The 13,555-nt window shown below is 38.2% G+C and overlaps 1 non-coding gene across 1 annotated transcript; it reads left to right on the top strand.

Annotated features, from left to right (window-relative positions):
• The first annotated feature begins 3,176 nt into the window (after nt 1–3,176).
• On the top strand, nt 3,177–3,284 carry LOC148567158 (small nucleolar RNA R71). The gene has a single exon (XR_015882039.1). It is a non-coding gene; the product is annotated as a small nucleolar RNA R71 (small nucleolar RNA).
• The last annotated feature ends 10,271 nt before the right edge of the window (nt 3,285–13,555 follow it).

The raw sequence follows: 13,555 nt of genomic DNA, 5'->3' as shown, positions 1-13,555 counted from the left end.
CTGCACTCAAAGTGGATTTTCTGGAGCTACAGAAGCCCAATTGGTGCGCTCTCAATTGTGATGGAAAGTAAACATCCTGGGCTTTCCAGCAATATATAATAGTCCATACTTTGCCCGAGATTTGATGGCCCAAACAGGCGTTCTAAGTCAGCTCAAGAATTCTGGCGTTTAACTCCAGAACTGGCACAAAAGCTAGAGTTAAACGCCCAAACTGGCACAAAAGCTGGCGTTTAACTCCAAGAAAAGTCTCTACACATGGAAGCTTCAATGATCAGCCCAAGCACACACCAAGTGGGCCCGGAAGAAGATTTCTGCATTAATTACCTATTTCTGTAACCCTAGGCTACTAGTTTTCTATAAATAGGACATTTTGCTATTGTATTTTCATCTTTGGAAAATCTTTTATAATACTTGGATAGACCTTTTCATGTTTGGGGGCTGGCCTCATGGCCATGCCTAGACCTTGTTCTTATGTACTCTCAACGGTGGAGTTTCTACACACCATAGATTAAGGTGTGGAGCTCTGCTGTTCTTCATGAATTAATGCAAAGTACTACTGTTTTTCTATTCAATTCACGCCTACTTCTTCTCTAAGATATTCATTCGTTCTTCAACTTGATGAATGTGATGATCCGTGACACTCATCATCATTCTCACCTATGAACATGTGCCTGACAACCACCTCTGTTCTACTAGCAATGGCTTGAATGCGTATCTCTTGGGTTTTTAATCTAAGATTAGAACCTTCGTGGTATAGGCTAGAATTATTGGCGGCCATTCCTGAGATCCGGAACGTCTAAACCTTGTCTGTGGTATTCTGAGTAGGATCTGGGAAGGGATAACTGTGACAAGCTTCAAACTCGCGATTGTTGGGCGTGTGACAGACACAAAAGGATCAATGGATCCTATTCTAACATGATCGAGAACCGACAGATGATTAGTCGTGCGGTGACAGCACATTTGGAACGTTTTCACTGAGAGGACGGGAAGTAACCATTGACAACAGTGATGCCCAACATAAAGCTTGCCATGGAAAGGAGTATGAATGATTGGAAGAAGGCAATGGGAAAGCAGAGGTTCAGGAGGAACAAAGCATCTTCATACGCTTATCTAAAATTCCAACCAAAGAATTACATAAGTATCTCTATCTTTATTTTACGCTTTATTTATCTTTTAATTATCAATTCTCCATTACCATCTGAATTAGCCTGACTGAGATTTACAAGGTGACCATAGCTTGCTTCAAGCCAACAGTCTCCGTGGGATCGACCCTTACTCACGTAAGGTTTATTACTTGGACGACCCAGTGCACTTGCTGGTTAGTTGTGTGGAATTGTGACAAAGTGTGATTCATGTTTAAGAGCTCCAAGTCCTTTGGCGCCATTGTTGATGATCACAATTTCGCATACCATGACTCCACATGATCATCAACCTAATAAAACATGAAATAACAAAGAGAAAATAAAATAAAGATGATTAAATAACATTGGGTTGCCTCCCAACAAGCGCTTCTTTAATGTCAATAGCTTGACAGTGAGCTCTCATGGAGCCTCACAGATAATCAGAGCAAGGTTGGGACCTCCCAACACCAAACTTAGAGTTTGATTGTGGGGGCTTTTGTTGACTCTGCAGTGAGAGAAGATTTTCATGCTTCCTCTCCATGGTTACAGAAAGAGATCCTTGAGTTTGAAACACAAGGTTGTCCTTATTCAGTTGAAGGACTAACTCTCCTCTGTCCACATCAATCACAGCTCTTACTGTAGCTAGGAAGGGTCTTCCAAGGATGATGGATTCATCCTCATCCTTCCCAGTGTCTAGGATTATGAAATCAGCAGGGATGTAAAGGCCTTCAACCTTTACTAAAACGTCCTCTACTTGTCCATAAGCCTGTTTTCTTGAGTTGTCTGCCATCTCTAATGAGATTCTGGCAACTTGCACCTCAAAGATTCCCAGTTTCTCCATTACAGAGAGTGGCATGAGGTTTATCTCTAACCCAAGGTCACATAGAGCCTTTTCAAAGGTCATGGTGCCTATGGTACAAGGTATTAAGAACTTTCTAGGATCCTGTTTCTTCTGAGGCAATTTCAGTTGATCCAGGTCACTTAGTTCATTGATGAGCAAGGGAGGTTCATCTTCCCAAGTCTTATTACCAAATAATTTGGCATTCAGCTTCATGATTGCACCAAGGTACTTGGCAACTTGCTCTTCAGTAACATCCTCATTCTCTTCAGAAGAAGAATACTCATCAGAGCTCATGAATGGCATAAGGAGGTTCAATGGAATCTCTATGGTCTCTAGATGAGCCTCAGATTCCTTTGGTTCCTCAGAGGGAAACTCCTTATTGATCACTGGACGTCCCATGAGGTCTTCCTCACTAGGATTCACGTCCTCCTCCTCCCTTGTAGGTTCGGCCATGATGATTAAATCAATGGCTTTGCACTCTCTCTTTGGATTTTCTTCTGTATTGCTTGGGAGAGTACTAGGAGGAGTTTCAGTGACTCTTTTACTCAGCTGGCCCACTTGTGCTTCCAAATTTCTAATGGAGGACCTTGTTTCATTCATGAAACTTAGAGTGACCTTAGATAGACCAGAGACTATATTTGCCAAGCTAGATGGGGTCTGCTCAGAACTCTCTGTCTTTTGCTAAGTGGATGATGGAAAATGTTTGCTATTGCTAAACCTGTTTCTTCCACCATTATTAAAGCCCTGTTGAGGCTTTTGTTGATCCTTCCATGAGAGATTTGGGTGATTTCTCCATGAGGGATTATAGGTGTTTCCATAGGGTTCACCCATGTAATTCACCTCTGCTATTGCAGGGTTCTCAAGATCATAAGCTTCTTCTTCAAAAGATGCCTCTTGAGTACTGTTGGATGCAGCTTGCATTCCATTCAGACTCTGAGAAATCATATTGACTTGCTGAGTCAATATTTTGTTCTGAGCCAATATGGCATTCAGAGTATCAACTTCAAGAACTCCCTTCTTCTGAGGTGTCCATTACTCACAGGATTCCTCTCAGAAGTGTACATGAACTGGTTATTAGCAACCATGTCAATGAGTTCTTGAGCTTCTGCAGGCGTTTTCTTTAGGTGGATGGATCCACCTGCAGAAGTATCCAACGACATCTTAGCTAATTCAGACAGACCATCATAGAATATATCCAGGATGGTCCATTCTGAAAGCATGTCAGAAGGACACTTTTTGGTCAGTTGCTTATATCTCTCCCAAGCTTCATAGAGGGATTCACCTTCTTTCTGTCTGAAGGTTTGAACATCCACTCTAAGCTTACTAAGCTTTTGAGGAGGAAAGAACTTGGCTAAGAAAGATGTGACCAGCTTATCCCAAGAGTTCAGGCTATCTTTAGGTTGAGAGTCCAACCACACTCTAGCTCTGTCTCTTACAGCAAACGGGAAAAGCATAAGCCTGTAGACCTCGGGATCAACCCCATTGGTCTTAACAGTGTCACAGATCTGTAAGAATTCAGTCAAGAACTGAAAAGGATCTTCAGATGGAAGTCCATGAAATTCGCAATTCTGTTGCATCAGAGAAACTAATTGAGGTTTAAGCTCAAAATTGTTTGCTCCAATGGTAGGGATTGAGATGGTTCTTCCATGTAAATTGGAATTAAGTGCAGTAAAGTCACCAAGCATCTTCCTTGCATTATTATTATTTTCGGCTGCCATCTCCTCTTCCTTTTCGAAAATTTCTGTAAGGTTGTCTCTGGATTGTTGTATTTTAGCTTCTCTTAGTTTTCTCTTCAGAGTCCTTTCAGGTTCTGGATCAGCTTCAACAAGAATGTTCTTGTCCTTGCTCCTGCTCATATGAAAAAGAAGGGAACAGAAAATAATAATAGGGATCCTTTTTACCACAGTATAGAGGTCCCCTTGTGTGAGTAGAAGAAAAGAAGAAAAAGAATGAAGAAGAGAAGAATTCGAACTCAGAGGAGAAGAAGGGGTTCGAATTTTTGGGTGAGGAGAAGTGTTAGTAGATGAATAAATAAATAGAAGGAGATGAGAGATAAGAAAGGAACTCAAAAATTAAACAAAATAAAAATATTTTAAAATTAAATTTAAAATTCGAAAATTAATAATTAAAATTAAATTAAAATTAAAACAATTAGTTAATTAAAATGAAATTTTGAAAAAGAGGGAAGGAATTTTCGAAAATTAAAGGTAGAGAGTTAGTTAGGTAGTTTTGAAAAAGATAAGAATCAAACAAAAAGTTAAGTGGTTAATTGAAAAATATTTGAAAATCAAATTTTGAAAAAGATAAGAAGTTAAAAAAAGATTTTGAAATCAAATTTTGAAAAAGATCTGATTGAAATTTTAAAAGATGTGATTGAAACAAAAAGATAGGATTGATTGAAAAAGATTTGAAAATTAAATTTTGAAAAGATAGGAAGTTAGAAAAGAAGTTAGAAAAGATTTTGAAATTAATTTTGAAAAAGATATGATTGAAACTTAATTTGAAAAAGATTTAAAAAAGAAATTAAAAAGATTTGATTTTTGAAAATTAAAGTTGATTACTTGACTAACAAGAAACTAAAAGATAGGATTTTAAAAATTAAAGAATGAACCTTTCTTAATAGGCAAGTAACAACTTGAGATTTTTAAATCAAAATATTAAAAGTTAGTATTAATTTCGAAAATATGAGATAAAAATAAGAAAAAGATTTTGAAAATTAATTTGAAAATTTCGAAAATTATGAAAAAAAAGTGAAAAAGATTTGATTTTTGAAAAAGATTTTTCAAAAAGATAAGATTTTCAAATTGAAAATTTGACTTGACTCATAAGAAACAATTGGATTTTTAAAAAGTTTTGAAAAAGTCAATCCAAATTTTCGAAATTTATGAGTGAAATAAGGGAAAGATATTTTTTTTATTTTTGAATCTTTAATGATGAAAAAGAAAAACAATAAAAAAAGACTCAATGCATGAAAATTTTGGATCAAAACATGTGATGCATATGAACACCAAGAACACTTTGAATGTCAAGATGAACACCAAGAACACTATGAATGTCAAGATGAACACCAAGAACACTTTGAATGTCAAGATGAACACCAAGAACTTATTTTTGAAAAATTTTCAAGAAAAGAAAACATACAAGACACCAAACTTAAAAAAAAAATTTATTCTTTAGACATTAATGTTTCAAGAATGCATATGAAAAACAAGAAAAGACACAAAACAAGAAAATATGAAGATCAAACAAGAAGACTGGCCAAGAACAACTTGAAGATCATGAAGAATGCAATGCATGAAATTTTTGAAAATAATTTTTAGAAAATTAAAAAGATGCAATTGACACCAAACTTAAAAGTTGACTCTAGACTCAAACAAGAAATACAAATTATTTTTGGTTTTTATGATTTTATTAATCTTTTTTTTTTATTTTTTCGAAAATTAATTGGGAAAAACGAAAAAGAAGAAATATTTTTTTGTATTTTTCGAAAATAAGAAATAAAAAGCTTAAAATTAAAATAAAATTACCTAATCTGAGCAACAAGATGAACCGTCAGTTGTCCAAACTCGAACAATCCCCAGGCAACGGCGCCAAAAACTTGGTGTGCGAAATCGTGATCATTACTTCCTTGGTAACGGCGCTAAAAACTCAATACGCACGTTCATGATCTTAATTCTGTTTCACAACTTCGTACAACTAACCAGTAAGTGCACTGGGTCGTCCAAGTAATAAACCTTACGTGAGTAAGGGTCGATCCGACGGAGATTGTCGGCTTGAAGCAAGCTATGGTTACTTTGTAAATCTCAGTCAGGCGGATTCAATTGATTTTATGAATTGATAAGTAAAAGATAAATAAAATATAAAATAGGATAGTGGTACTTATGCAATTCATTGGTGAGAATTTCAGATAAGCGTATAGAGATGCTTTCGTCCCTCTGAACCTCTGCTTTCTTGCTGTCTTCATCCAATCCTTCCTACTCATTTCCATGGCAAGCTGTATGTTGGGCATCACCGTTGTCAATGGCTACTTCCCGTCCTCTCAGTGAAAATGGTCCAAGATGCTCTGTCACGGCACGGCTATTCATCTGTCGGTTCTCGATCATACTGGAATAGGATCCATTGATCCTTTTGCGTCTGTCACTACACCCAGCACTCGCGAGTTTTAAGCTCGTCACAGCCATCCCTTCCCAGATCCTACTCGGAATACCACAGACAAGGTTTAGACTTTCCGGATCTCAGGAATGGCCATCCATGGGTTCTAACTTATACCACGAAGACACTAATAACTCGGACTCGGTTCCCTGTATTAGATATCCAAGAGATATCCATTCAATCTAAGGTAGAACAGAAGTGGTTGTCAGGCACGCGTTCATGAGTTGAGAATGATGATGACTGTCACGATCATCACATCCATTATATTGAGGTGCAAATGAATATCTTAGAAGTGGAATAAGTTGAATTGAATAGAAAAACAGTAGTACTTTTCATTAATTCTTGAGGAACAGCAGAGCTCCACACCTTAATCTATGGAGTGTAGAAATTCTACCGTTGAAAATACATAAGTGATAAGGTCCAGGCATGGCCGAATGGCCAGCCCCCATGATCTAAGAACTAAATGTCCATAGATTTAAATACAATAGTAAAAAGTCCTATTTATACTAAACTAGTTACTAGGGTTTACAGAGATAAGTAAATGATGCAGAAATCCACTTCCAGGGCCCACTTGGTGTGTTCTTGGGCTGAGCATTGAGCTTTACACGTGTAGAGGCTTCTCTTGGAGTTGAACGCCAGTTTGTAACCTGTTTCTGGCGTTTAACTCCACTTTGCAACCTGTTTCTGGCGTTTAACTCCAGAATGCAGCATGGAACTGGCGTTGAACGCCAGTTTGCGTCATCTAAAATTGGGAAACGTATGGACTATTATATATTGCTGGAAAGCCCTGAATGTCTACTTTCCAACGCACTTGAGAGCGCGCCATTTGGAATTCTGTAGCTCCAGAAAATCCACTTTGAGTGCAGGGAGGTCAGAATCCAACAGCATCTGCAGTCCTTCTTCAACCTTTGAATTTGATTTTTGCTCAAGTCCCTCAATTTCAGCCAGAAAATACCTGAAATCACAGAAAAATACACAAACTCATAGTAAAGTCAAGAAATGTGAATTTTAATTAAAACTAATAAAAATATACTAAAAACTAGCTAAATCATACTGAAAACTATGTAAAAACAATGCCAAAAAGCGTATAAATTATCCGCTCATTAGTGGGGATGGCCAAATGTTTATTTAAAAGTGGAGGGGAGGGATTTCGAAAATTTGAAAAAGATATGACATAAAAATATGATTGGTGAAAAAAAATAGAACCATGATATGAAAAAAGTGAGATTTTTAAATGGAAAAGATATAAAGAGGTTAAATCTGAAAATTTGTTGATGCATCTAACAATTAAGAGATGATATGATGAGTTGGAAAATATTTGGTAAGAAATTGAAAAGATACTTGAGTTTTTGAAGAAGATTTGGGAAGGATTTGAAAGAAAATTAAAATGGGATTTAGAAAATTGTTGAATTTTTGAAAATTAAAGGTAAATGATGAAAATTTGTAACATGTTTATGCAGAAAATTATGAGTCAAAACATGAAAATTTGAAAAATTTTGAAGTGGAAAACAAAATCCTTTCCCCCTACCTTTCTGGCGTTTAACGCCGATATATTGGCCATTGTGGGCGTTTAACGCCCAGCCAGGTACCTTGACTGGCGTTAAACGCCAGAAATCTTTTGTTACTGGGCGTTTTTCTGAACGCCCAGGATGCTGCAATTCTGGTATTAAACGTCCAGAATGGTACCCATTCTGGCGTTTAACACCCAAAATGGTATCTTTACTGGCGTTAAATGCCCAGAATGGTTTTCATTCTGGCGTTTAACGCCCAAAATGCCCCTTACTGGCGTTTTCTTGCCAGTGAGCTCTTTTTCTCTGTTTTTTGCACTGAATCCTTCTGTAACTCTGTGAATTCCTACAATTTGATGATTAATCTTGAAGAAAATTTATATCAAAATTCTATAAGTATTAATTAAAACAAATAACTTGCTAATGGCTGGGTTGCCTCCCAGCAAGCGCTTCTTTATTGTCTTTAGCTGGACCTTGACTGAGCTTTATTCTAGTATCAGTTTTGAGCATTCTTGCTCAAAATTGCTTTCAAGATAATGTTTGATTCTCTGTCCATTAACAATGAACTTTTTGTCAGAGTCAATATCCTGAAGCTCAACATATCCATATGGTGATACACTTGTAATCACATATGGTCCCCTCCATCGGGATTTCAATTTTCTGGGGAATAGTCTAAGCCTAGAGTTAAACAGCAGAACCTTCTGTCCTGGTTCAAAGACTTTAGATGACAGTTTCTTGTCATGCCACCTTTTTGCTTTCTCCTTATAAATTTTTGCATTTTCAAAAGCATTGAGTCTGAATTCCTCTAGCTCATTCAGCTGGAGCAATCATTTCTCTCCAGCTAACTTAGCATGTAGGTTTAGGAATCTGGTTGCCCAGTAGGCCTTATGTTCCAGTTCCACGGGCAGATGACAGGCCTTGCCATACACAAGCTGGTATGGAGAGGTTCCTATAGGAGTCTTGAATGCTGTTCTGTATGCCCATAGAGCATCATCCAAGCTTTTTGCCCAATCCCTTCTATAGGCAATTACAGTCCATTCCAGGATTCTTTTTAGTTCTCTATTAGAGACTTCAGCCTATCCATTTGTCTGTGGATGATATGGAGTTGCTACTTTATGGCTAATTCCATATCGGACCATAGCAGAGTAAAGCTGTTTATTGCAGAAATGAGTGCCCCCGTCACTGATTAGTACTCTGGGGATACCAAACCTGCTGAAGATATGTTTCTGGAGGAACTTCAGCACTGTCTTAGTATCGTTAGTGGGTATGGCAATTGCTTCTACCCATTTAGATATGTAATCTACTGCCACCAGAATGTAAGTGTTTGAGTATGATGGTGGGAAAGGACCCATGAAGTCAATACCCCATACATCAAATAACTCAATCTCTAAGATCCCTTGTTGAGGCATGGCATAACCATGGGGCAAGTTGCCAGCTCTTTGGCAACTGTCACAGTTACGCACAAATTCTCGGGTATCTCTATAGAGAGTAGGCCAATAGAAGCCAGATTGGAGGACCTTAGTGGCTGTTCGCTCACCTCCGAAATGTCCTCTATACTGTGATCCATGGCAATACCATAGGATCTTCTTTACCTCCTCTCTAGGTACGCATCTGCGGATAATTCTGTCTGCACATCTCTTAAAGAGATATGGTTCATCCCATAAGTAGTACTTTGCATCAGAAATTAGTTTTTTTGTTTGCACCCTGCTGTACTCCTTAGGTATGAACCTCACAGCTTTATAATTTGCAATGTCTGCAAACCATGGTGCTTCCTGAATGGCGAAGAGTTGGTCATCTGGAAAGATCTCAGAGATCTCAGTAGGAGGGAGGGACGCCCCTGCTACTGGTTCTATCCAGTACAGGTGATCAGCTACCTGGTTCTCTGTTCCTTTTTTGTCTCTTATTTCTATATCAAACTCTTACAGAAGCAACACCCATCTTATGAGCCTGGGTTTTGAATCCTGCTTTGTGAGCAGGTATTTAAGAGAAGCATGGTCAGTATACAAAATCACCTTTGAACCTACTAAATAGGATCTAAACTTGTCAATGGCATAAACCACTGCAAGCAACTCTTTTTCTGTGGTTGTGTAGTTCTTTTGTGCGTCATTTAGAACACGGTTGGCATGGTAAATGATGTGCAGAAGCTTGTTATGCCTCTGTCCCAGCACTGCACCAATGGCATGGTCATTGGCATCACACATTAGTTCGAATAGTAATGTCCAGTCTGGTACAAAAATAACTGGTGCTGTGACCAGCTTAGCTTTCAGAGTTTCAAACACCTGCAGACACTTTGTATCAAACACAAATGGCGTGTCAGCAGCTAGCAGATTGTTCAGAGGTTTTGCAATTTTCAAAAAATCCTTTATAAACCTCCTATAGAATCCTGCATGCCCTAGAAAGCTTCTGATTGCTTTAACATTGGCAGGTGGTGGTAATTTTTTAATTACCTCCACTTTAGCTTGATCCACCTCTATTCCCTTGTTTGAAATTTTATGCCCAAGGACAATTCCTTCAGTCACCATAAAATGACATTTTTCCCAGTTTAAAACTAGGTTGGTCTCTTTGCATCTTTTTAGAACAAGTGCTAAATGGTCAAGACAGGAGCTGAATGAGTCTCCAAATACTGAAAAGTCATCCATGAAAACTTCCAGAAATTTTTCTACCATATCAGAGAAGATAGAGAGCATGCACCTCTGAAAGGTTGCAGGTGCATTGCACAGACCAAAGGGTATCCTTCTGTAGGCAAATACTCCAGAAGGACATGTGAATGTTATTTTCTCTTGGTCCTGAGGATCTACTACAATTTGGTTGTAACCTGAATAGCCATCTAAAAAGCAGTAGTATTCATGACCTGCTAGTCTCTCTAACATCTGGTCTATGAATGGTAAAGGAAAATGATCCTTTCTAGTGGCTGTATTGAGCCTTCTGTAGTCAATACACATACGCCACCCTGTAACTGTTCTTGTAGGAATCAGTTCATTCTTTTCATTATGAACCACTGTCATGCCTCCCTTCTTGGGGACAACGTGGACAGGGCTCACCCAGGGGCTATCAGAAATAGGATAAATAATCCTAGTCTCTAGTAACTTAGTGACCTCTTTCTGCACCACCTCCTTCATGGCTGGATTTAGCCACCTCTGTGGTTGAACCACTGGCTTAGCATCATCCTCCAATAGGATCTTGTGCATGTATCTTGCTGGGCTAATGCCCTTAAGATCACTTATAGACCACCCAAGAGCTGTCTTGTGTGTCCTCAGCACTTGAATTAGTGCTTTCTCTTCCTGTGGATTTAAAGCAGAGCTTATGATCACCGGAAAAGTGTCACCTTCTCTCAGAAATGCATATTTCAGGGATGGTGGTAGTGGTTTGAGCTCGGGTTTAGGAGGCTTATCCTCTTCCTGAGGAATTTTCAGAGGTTCTTTTATTTCCTCTGGTTCTTCCAGACCAGGCTGAACATCTTTAAAGATGTCCTCTAGCTCTAATTCGAGACTCTCAGTCATATTGATCTCTTCCACCAAGGAGTCAATAATATCAACACTCATGCAATCATTTGATGTGTCTGGATGATGCATAGCTTTGACAACATTTAACTTGAACTCATCCTCATTGACTCTCAGAGTCACTTCCCCTTTTTGTACATCAATAAGAGTTCGTCCAGTTGCTAGGAAAGGTCTTCCTAGAATGAGAGTTGCACTCTTGTGCTCCTCCATTTCCAACACTACAAAGTCAGTGGGAAAGGAAAATGGCCCAACCTTGACAATCATGTCCTCAATTATGCCTGATGGATATTTAATAGAGCCATCAGCAAGTTGAAGACATATCCGGGTTGGTTTGACTTCTTCAGTCAAGCCAAGCTTTCTGATAGTGGATGCAGGTATTAGGTTGATACTTGCTCCAAGGTCACATAGAGCTGTCTTGGTACAAGCACCCTCTAATGTGCATGGTATCATAAAGCTTCCCGGATCTTTAAGCTTCTCTGGTAAGCTTTTCAGAATGACTGCACTACATTCTTCAGTGAGAAATACCTTTTCAGTTTCTCTCCAATCCTTCTTATGACTTAAGATCTCTTTCATGAACTTAGCATAAGAGGGTATTTGCTCAAGTGCCTCTGCAAACGGGATCTTTATCTCAAGAGTCCCGAGATAGTCTGAAAAACGGGCAAATTGTTTATCCTGTTCCGCTTGGTGGAGTTTCTGAGGATAAGGCATCTTGGCTTTATATTCTTCAACCTTAGTTATTGCAGGTTTATTCCCTATAGAGGTGGTTGGAGAAGCCTTCTTAGAGGGGTTACTATCAGCACTTGCAAGTGTCTGATCCCTTATTGGCGTTTGAACGCCCGGATTAGGTGCTAGATGGGTGTTTAACACCAGCTTTCCACCCTTTTCTGGTGTTTGAATGATAGAACTGGGCAAGGAATGGGCGTTCAACGCCAACTTTTCTCCCTTTTCTGGCGTTTGAACGCCAGAAGTGGGCATCCACTGGGTGTTTGATGCCAATCTTTCACCCTTTTCTGGCGTTTGAATACCAGAATTATTCCTCTCTGGGCTCTTGTTGTCCTCAGAGAGATTTTGGGCAGTGGTTTGGTCATCCTCTGTCAGTTGTTCCTTTCTTGGCTTTCTGCTACTTTGAGCTGGTTTATTCAATGTCTTCCCGCTCCTTAGTTGAACAGCTTGGCATTCTTCTATTATCTGTTTAGATAGCTGCTGTCTTGTCTGATTCAATTGTGCTTCTATATTCTTGTTAGCATTTTTAGTATCTTGGAGCATCTCTTTAAATTCTGCTAATTATTTTGTCATAAGGAGTAATTGCTGATTAAGCTCAATAATCTGTTCTTGAGGATTAGGATCAGTAGTTATTGCCCTAGCCTCTTCTTTTATGGAGGACTCACTACTTGAGTACAGATGTTGATTTCTAGCAACCGTATCTATGAGTTTTTGAGCCTCTTCAATTGTCTTTCTCATGTGTATAGATCCACCAACTGAGTAGTCTAGAGACATTTGAGCTCTTTCTGTAAGCCCATAGTAGAAGATGTTTAACTGTACCAACTCTGAAAATATTTCAGAGGGACATTTCCTTAGCATCCCTCTGTACCTCTCCCAGGCATTATAAAGGGATTCATGATCCTCTTGTTTAAAGCCTTGGATGTCCAGCCTTAGCTGTGTCATCCTTTTTAGAGGGTAAAATTGATTCAGGAATTTGTCTGATAACTGTCTCCATGTTTTTATGCTTGCTGTGGGTTGGTTGTTTAACCACCTCTTAGCTTGATCTTTTACAGCAAATGGAAACAGTAATAATCTGTAGACATCCTGATCCACTTCTTTATCACATACTATGTCAGCAATTTGTAAGAACTGTGCCAGAAACTCAGTAGGTTCTTCCTGTGGAAGACCGAAATACTGGCAATTTTGCTGCACCATGATGATGAGCTGAGGATTTAGCTCAAAACTGCTTGCTTTGATGGGAGGTATACAGATGCTACTCTCATATGCAGTTGTAATGGGGTTAGCATATGACCCCAGAGTCCTTCTGGACTGCTCATTTCCACTTAGGTCCATGATGAAGAAATGGAGATGATGTGGATTGCAATTAAAATATATTTTTGTTTTTTTATTTTTTTATTTTATTTAATTAAAAGTCACCGAAAAAAAATAAATGGAAGATAAAATAAAACTTTCAAAATTAGAAGAAAATAAAATAAAAGCAAATTGAAAACTAAATTAATTAATTAATTAAAAAGATTTTGGAAAGAGAATGCTTAGTTAATTTTGAAATATGAAAGAGAAAAGTAGTTAGGTGATTTTTTGAAAAAGATTTTGAAATTAGCAATCAAAAAGATATGATTGAAAATTATTTTGAAAAAGATATGATTGAGAAGATATGATTGAAGAAATTAAAAAGATTTGAAAAGATAAATTTTTGAAATTAGAATTTTG

The sequence above is a fragment of the Arachis ipaensis genome, chromosome B4, assembly GCF_059453495.1.
Source record: "Arachis ipaensis isolate K30076 ecotype BB chromosome B4, ASM5945349v1, whole genome shotgun sequence".
Classification (NCBI taxonomy): domain Eukaryota; kingdom Viridiplantae; phylum Streptophyta; class Magnoliopsida; order Fabales; family Fabaceae; genus Arachis; species Arachis ipaensis.
Note: the sequence above shows the minus strand (reverse complement) of the source record. Positions and strands in the feature narration are given on the sequence as shown.